The sequence below is a fragment of the Vidua macroura genome, chromosome 11 (genome assembly GCF_024509145.1).
Source record: "Vidua macroura isolate BioBank_ID:100142 chromosome 11, ASM2450914v1, whole genome shotgun sequence".
Classification (NCBI taxonomy): Eukaryota; Metazoa; Chordata; class Aves; order Passeriformes; family Viduidae; genus Vidua; species Vidua macroura.
In genome coordinates, this window is record NC_071581.1 from 3,046,320 (window position 1) to 3,054,065 (window position 7,746).

The window sequence follows — 7,746 nt, forward strand, 5'->3', positions numbered from 1 at the left end:
AGCAAATCCCAGTGAAATCATGTTTTAAGTACCTAAGCCCCTTTATGGATCTGGGCCCAAATCAGAGTCACAGAGCATGAACTTGACTCAGAGCACTAAAATCACAGCCCAAGTCTTAAGCTGCAGAATCAGCATCTTGTCTTTGTTGCAAAACACAAAGCATTCATAATTGATCCTTAGTAAAAGTCCTTCCGTACCTCACTCTTGCTTGTTTCTAAGGTTTGCTTTTTCAGACTTAAAATAACTGTTTAATAGACCAAAACATTTTTCTTCAGCAAAATAGATTTTAATCACTTGATATATTCTCAGGTTTTTTCACATTTTTGGAGGCCACTCTCAGCCTTGCCAGTCATAGGCTTGGACAACTTCTCCAAGACAAAGCTGATTCTTTCATGCACCCAAATCTACCTGGTCATTTTTCACTGCATGTGGTTCCCTGCATGCCTTCATGTAAGGCAGGAAAATAAAACGGCAAAAATTAAACTTTGTAGTTGATTCCACAGAGGAGAACATAAGTGCCCAGTAAGTCTTTAACAAGACATATCATGCACACTGCCATGTCACCTTTTCACATTTTCTTTCCTGTCCAAGACCTTTAGGATAAAACCCTGAATAATCCCAGACTCCTGTTCAGTCAGAAACTGTAGCCCAGTTGTAACCTCTGATGTAAAGTCCTTTAGCTTAATAAATATCTCCTATTAGTCACAGGGAGAGAGCAAATACCCGTTTTAAAAATGTTAATTTTACTGATAGCATTTGATATTCAGCTATGAAACACTCCTGACTCACCTGTCAGATTTTTCTCAAATCAGGGGAAGTAGAATTCATTAAAGTGTTCTTACCACATTCCTATCAAATCCAGGGATCTCACACACACATTTTCCTAAGCTTCTCTGCTGTTATTAGCAGTAGGCATTGTTCTCAGAGCACCTTCACCTGTTCACCTTCACCTGATCAGCCTGCCATGTTTACACACTAACAGTCCCTTCTCCTGCAGGTCCTCCCAGCTATCCTGTGTTTGTCATTGATGATAATGTCTCAGTTTTGCACCAACTTTCCCACCTTTGTTATTTTAAAACTGGCGATTACCATCCTGTCTTTCACTGTAAAATTTGGATGGTGTCTGAGCTGTTACTCTTTTTATGTCCAGGATTTCACAATCAGGTTACATGACCTGCTAAAAGGTCTTTTGACAATTCTTAAATCCTCATTCATTACTATACTGCTCTTTTCTGGCCACCTCACTTTTCCACTTTCTTTCCAAACTACAGAGCCACATTAGCTTCTTACTGTTCTGATAACAAGAATTGTTGTTATTGAAATAGTTCTTTCCCTTTTCACACAAAATATGAATCCCATGGCCCTGTGCAGCACAGCTGCTCAACTGTATCTCAGTCCAAGTCTGAATTTCAATTCATTTTTGACTGAAACACAGGTCTCAATTTTGTTTCCCTTTCCCTGTCTTATTTTATCATAGTCCTTTTTGAATTATCTCAAAGCACTATTTGAATTATCTCAAAATCCTCCGTATCTTAAACCTTGAAGATCTTCACGTTTATATGACCCAATCTCAAAGTAAACAGGATTTTATTAACTTTACATTCCAAGTCTACAAGCATTCTTATGCTTAACTGTATCTCTGCAAGTATTTATAGGTTCAGGTAATCGATCAGGTGATTGATAATCTATTGATTCTAGTTAACAGTAGGGACAAACTGACTGTGACATCACAGTCATAGGTTTGGTAGCCTGGCTACCAACTCTGTCTTCTAGGACACTGCTTTGTAACCCATTACTAATGTGCCTGCTGCTCACATAATGTATATTCCATTGTCTTTCTTTTGTAACATTTTATTCTAAGATTTTGAGATATTCTTTCTCATTTCATTAACCTTAAATTACATAAATTGTCTGTCATTCATATTTTCTTTCCTTAGACAGCCTCCTTTGATTCCAGCACTTTCTTACTTCCTCTCTTTTTTTTTTTTTTCTCTAGAATACAGAGAGGTCTAGAATTCAAACTATTCCTGCAGCAGACTATGCAAAGTTTACGACATATGAGGAAGATAAGCAGGCCAAGGTCCTGATTCTAATTCTGAAGGAGCACAGGACAAGGTTTGTCTCTCCATAAGCTGTGCAACAGCTGAGGGACAGTGAGGCCTGTCCCCCGTGAAAGCACCAATTGATTTCATTGTGGAGGCACAAGGAAGGTTTGGACTGGGTGCTCAGCAGGTGAACCAGCTGTTCCTTTGACAGCTGAGAGCTGTCACACCGATTTCCCTCAGGATTAATTTTAAGGCAGCTCTAATGTAGAAAGAAGCAATAATACAAAGTCAAGGCAAGCCCTTATCTCGTGGAAGGCAGAGAGTGTGAACACAGTGGTGCTTGAGCTCCTGCAGGATAACCCACTGAAACACATCCCTGTTCCAGAAAAGGCCAAAGGCTACCACAGTGAGGGATGACATCCTTTGGGGCTGAGAAAGGGCATTTCAGTAAAGGATATTCTGTAATTGATGGAGATCAATTTTGTGGCAGATAGGGTACAATGGTGGATTTATCATTCCACAAATGCCAGCCTCTTTAACAACAGCTGCACAATGACCTACTTAAAAAAAAAGACAAGTGAAAATTCCATTTTGGAAGACAGCTGCCTAGAAATTAATATTTCCAAATTAATGTGGAGAGCCTAAATACTACTGCCTCAGGCACTTATGCCAGAAAGGTTAAGCACCACATTTAATAGATAATCTCCATGATTAATTTATCAGAAAGAACCAAGTAGCTAATTTCCTCTAATTGAATTTTTCTGGCATGATAAAAAAATTTCATATATAATTCCACTTCCATTTAAATCCATTGTACTAACTTATTTTATGGAAGCAAACAAAACTACAGTCTTGAATCCTGCTTTCTTCTTCCAGTAATGGAACAAAATACTTCAATGGTCACATCGAAAGTAGTAGAATGGATTCTCCTGAGACTGACAATAAAAAAGGGATCAAACATTCCAATCCAGTTCCTGGTTTCAGAGACAAAAAAGGACCCAGATTTACAGAGTGCTTCACAGCCATCAGCTTTTGTTTTTAGCTCTGGGACAAACCTGGCTGGGAATTCCCACCTGGGGAATTGGGTGGACTAGGACTCACTGAGAGCACTTGGGAGGGATTTGAGCAGCTGTGGGGCAAAAGCACAACCTGAGGTCAGGAGGCTGTGTCACTGCACTAACTCAGAAATACTTGAGCTGCTGGTCTATACCTACATTTTTAAGTATTTCTGATAAAGTAAGTGTCCTGCATTTTCAAGGGTGGGATGTTTTGCAAGGAGAGGTAATATTTTTTTCCAGACTGTGATATTCAGATACAAACTCTTCTTCAGATGTGGCACAGAGAGAGCAAGCTTTATGCTAAGCACAGACAGGAAGAAATTGCTCTGAAATTAACTTTGCTTGGTAAATCAGTTAGACAACATGAGGGGAAAAAGAAATGGGTACCTAGCACGTGCAACAGTGGAGGAGGCTTGCAAGGGGAAATGTAATACTGGTCTCATACAGAATGGAGAACAGCAGTTACCTGTTTCCTTTGGGCCATGAGGTGATTTGTGTGTGGAAAATGTCACATACCGTAAGAGCAATGTCTCCATTATATCCATGGTGTCATTTTTGTTCCTGGGCTTGTCTTTTCAGAATACTTTTTAAGTCTTTCTTGGTGGCCAGGTGAGCAATCACAGGTGGTGCTTACTTTGGTTAAGGCTCCCACTGCTGGTTCTGTCTGTGTTGTATTGCTTGTCTATTGGAATTAATTTCTGTATGGAATAATCGTTTGGTTCTAGTAACTGTGTGGTTCATATAGTCCTCATAAAGACTGATTCATTAGATAAAAGAACATTTTGGCATGTCCAGGTTTAGGAAACATGGATATTGGTGGATCTTGTGCAGAGTTCAGCACCTCCAGGACTTTGAATTCACTGTACAGATCCTTGGCACTCCTGACACTTGCTGCAGAGCAGTTCTGTGTGGCAGTGCTGAGAAAGGGAACCTCTGCACGGTTCTCTGACAGATCCTGGTGAGTCACCGGGACTGGTACTCCACACGCCCAGTCCCAGCTCTTGCACCACATTTTTTGTACATAAAAGTACAGCTGTTGATTAGATTCGTGATAGGAAAACGTGTTGGCTAGAAAGTAGAACTGTGTTTTTAATATGCTTTTTATCTATCACAGGTTTTACAGGTCTTAAAACTCACACAGAGAAGTTCTGCAGATTACACTCTCTACTTTCCCCCTCGGAGGGATTGGGGATTCTTAAATATTCCTTTTACAGACCTGCCGGGTGTCCGCAGGCTTTGCCCCGGGAAGCAGCCCCCGGTGTGGAGGAGGGTGTGAACAGTGCGAGCAGAGCTGGAGCAGTGCGAGCAGTGCAGGGCAATTCCTGCCGGGGAAACGCCGCCTCCCCGGAGCAGCCCATGGGAATCGCATCCAGCGAGGCGGGGGAGCTCGGGAGCGCCGAGTGCGGGACTGCGCAGGGGTGCGGAGGTGGAGAGCAGGAATGTCGAGCGCGGGATGTGGAGGGCGGTATGCGGAGCGCGGGATGCAGGGTGCGGGATGCGGAGTGTGGGATGCAGAATGCGGGATGCGGAGTGCGGGATGCGGAGTGCGGGATGTGGAGGGCGGGATGCGGAGTGCGGGATGCGGAGTGCGGGATGTGGAGGGCGGGATGCGGAGTGCGGGATGCGGAGTGCAGGATGCAGAATGCGGGATGCAGAGTGCGGGATGCAGAGTGCGGGATGTGGCGGGCGGGGATGTGGAGTGCGGGATGCAGAGTGCGGGATGCAGAGTGCGGGATGTGGCGGGCGGGGATGTGGAGTGCGGGATGCAGAGTGCGGGATGTGGCGGGCGGGATGCAGAGTGCGGGATGCGAAGTGCGGGATGTGGAGGGCAGAGTGCGGGATGTGGAGGGCAGGATGCGGAGTGCGGGATGTGGAGGGCGGGATGCGGAGTGCGGGATGCAGTGTGGGATGCGGAGTGCGGGATGTGGAGGGCGGGATGCGGAGTGCGGGATGCAGAGTGTGGGATGCGGAGTGCGGGATGTGGAGGGCAGAGTGCGGGATGTGGAGTGCGGGATGTGGAGGGCGGGATGCCGGGCTGCGCTGCTGTGCGGAGCGGGACCGAGAGATGGCGGTACCGCACCGAGAATTCGCCACCCGCGTGTGGGGGCCCACCTGGTCCTTCCCTCTCGGCCCGGGAGCTGCCAAACGGTGCTGAAAAGGAATTCTGAACTTCCCTGCTTTCGCTGTTTATACACGCGATGGTGCTTTTGGATGCCATCAGGCCGATCCATCTCGTTACCCACGGCAGGTAACGGGAGAGTGGGTGGTTTCACGGGGGTTCTCTTAATAATAAACATTTTTGAAAGATGTCACCCTTAAAATACTAGAGATTTGTCCAAAGCATGAAATTATTTTTTATATATATGAAACTCAGTTTCTGAGGTGTAAAATTATATTTTTTTAGTAAGACATTTTGCTGCTTTCAGCTGGGGTAGAGTTAATTTTTTTTGGCAGTACAGGGCTATGTTTTGAATTTGTGCTGAACGCAGAGTTGATAATATTAAAACACTTTTGATAATATTAAAATACTTTTGTTTTTTTGTTATTGCTGAGGTTACACAGAGACCTTTTCTACTTTTTGTACTGCCACACTGGCAAGGAAGCTGGGGGTGCCTGGGAGGCTGAGGGGGACACAGCCAGGACAGATGACCCCAGCTCACCACATCAAGCGTGGGCATCCCACGCTTGATGGCATCGGAATATGAAGAGGGGAAGACGCAGGAAGGGGGCATGTTTGGAGTGATGGAGTTTGTGTTCCCAAGTCACCGTTCCAGGGGATGTGGCCCTGTGGCTCTCCTGGAGGTGCTGAACACCTGCCTGCCCATGGGAATTAATTCCTCGTTTTGCTTTGCTTGTGTGCACAGCTTTTGCTTTCTCTATTAAATTGTCTTTATCTCACCACAGGAGTTTTCTCACTTTTCCCTTCCCCATTCTCTGCTTGATCCCACTGGTGGAAGGAGAGCGAGCCCTGCTTGGGGCTGCTGGGGTGAAAACACAATGGGCATCTTATCATAGAGCCATGGAATCAGAGACTGCACTGAGCTGGCAGGGACCCATCAGAACCATCCAGTCCAGCTCCTGGCCCTGCACAGACACCCCAACAATCCCACCCTGGGCATCCCTGGGACTGGTGTCCAAACACTCCTGGAGCTCTGGCAGTCTCAGGGCCGTGCCCATTCCCTGGGGAGCCTGGGCAGTGCCAGCACCCTCTGGGGGAAGCAGAACCTTCCCCTGATCTCCAGCCTGGCCCTCCCCTGGCACAGCTCCACCATTCCCTGAGGTCCTGTCCCTGGTCAGGAGAGTGAAGAGATCAGAGCTGCTCTTTTGTGACGATGCTGAAGACCCCAGTGAGGTCTGACCTCAGTCTCCTCTTCTCCAGGCTGAGCACACCAAGTGCCCTGGGCTGCTCCTCATTGAGGGCTTCCCCTCCAGCCCCTTCCCCATCCTCACGGCCTCCTTTGGGCCCTCTCCAATGGCTTCATGTCCTTGTCATGCTGTGATGGCCCAAAGTGCCCCCAGCACTGAGGGCGAGGCCGCCCCAGCCCAGAGCAGAGCAGAGCAATCCCCTCCCTGGCCTGGCAGTGCTGGGCCTGATGGCCCAGGACAGGGATGTCCCTCCTGGCTGCCAGGGCACTGCTGGCTCAGCTCCAGCTGGCCACGGAGCAGCAGCCCCAGGTCCCTTCCTGCAGCTGCTCTCCAGCCTCTCACTGCCCAGTGCAGCACAGAGCCAGGGCTGCCCCGTCCCAGGGGCAGAGCCCAGCCCTTGCCTGAGCCAAACTTCACCTGCCTGGGCATTGCCCTTCTCTCCCGTTTGTCTGGGTCTCTCTGCAGGGCCTCTCTGCCCTCAAAGGAGGCAACAGCTCCTCCTAATTCAGTGTTATCAGCAAATCCTGAGGGCTCCTTTGAGTCCTGGGTCCAATTCCTGAATGGAGATGTTGAGCACAGGGCTGAGGATGGAGCCCTGCAGAACCCCAGTGGTGACAGGCCCCCAGTCTGATGTCACCCAGCCACTGTCACCCTCTGTGCCCGAGCCGTGAGCCAGCTGCTCACCCGTCCCACAATGTGTTTATCCAGCTGTGGCCTGGACATTTTGTCCAGAAGGACCCTGGCAGAGATGGTATCAGAACTTTGCTGAAGTCCAAAAGATTCCATCAAGTGGCTTCCCTTGACCAGCCAGGTGGGTTCCCCTGCTGCAGGAGATCAGGTCTGACAAGCTGTGACCGATGATGGCGTGCTCCTGGCAGACCCTCAACACCTCCCAGAATCATGTTCTCCATGGTGTTACCAGGCCCTGAAGTGACACTGACAAGTCTATGTCAGCCCAGGGTCCTTCTTGCCCTTCTTGAAAATCAGGATACCATTCACCAGCTTCCAGTCAGCTGGGGCCTCTCCAGATTCCCAAGACCGCTCAATAATCTTTCTCCTTTAAAGAAACTCCCTGTAACACAGACAGGCTAAGAACATAAATTCTACTATTGTGGGGGAAAAAAATCCAATTCTGTATAATAGAGGTATTTTCTATCAGTTTCTCTTTGTTACAGATAGCTTTTCGTCTCTGGAAAAGGGAGCCAGAGCAGAACAGAGCTTTAAACCACCATGTTTTAATTACTTGCCATTCTAAAAAAGGTAATGGCTACTGAAGT

The 7,746-nt window shown here is 47.5% G+C and overlaps 1 long non-coding RNA gene across 1 annotated transcript; it reads left to right on the forward strand.

The window, feature by feature from the left end:
- The first annotated feature begins 1,170 nt into the window (after window positions 1–1,170).
- On the forward strand, window positions 1,171–4,577 carry LOC128812893 (uncharacterized). The gene is made up of 3 exons (XR_008438870.1): window positions 1,171–2,115; window positions 3,899–4,061; window positions 4,218–4,577. It is a non-coding gene; the product is annotated as an uncharacterized LOC128812893 (long non-coding RNA).
- Window positions 4,578–7,746: the final 3,169 nt, after the last annotated feature.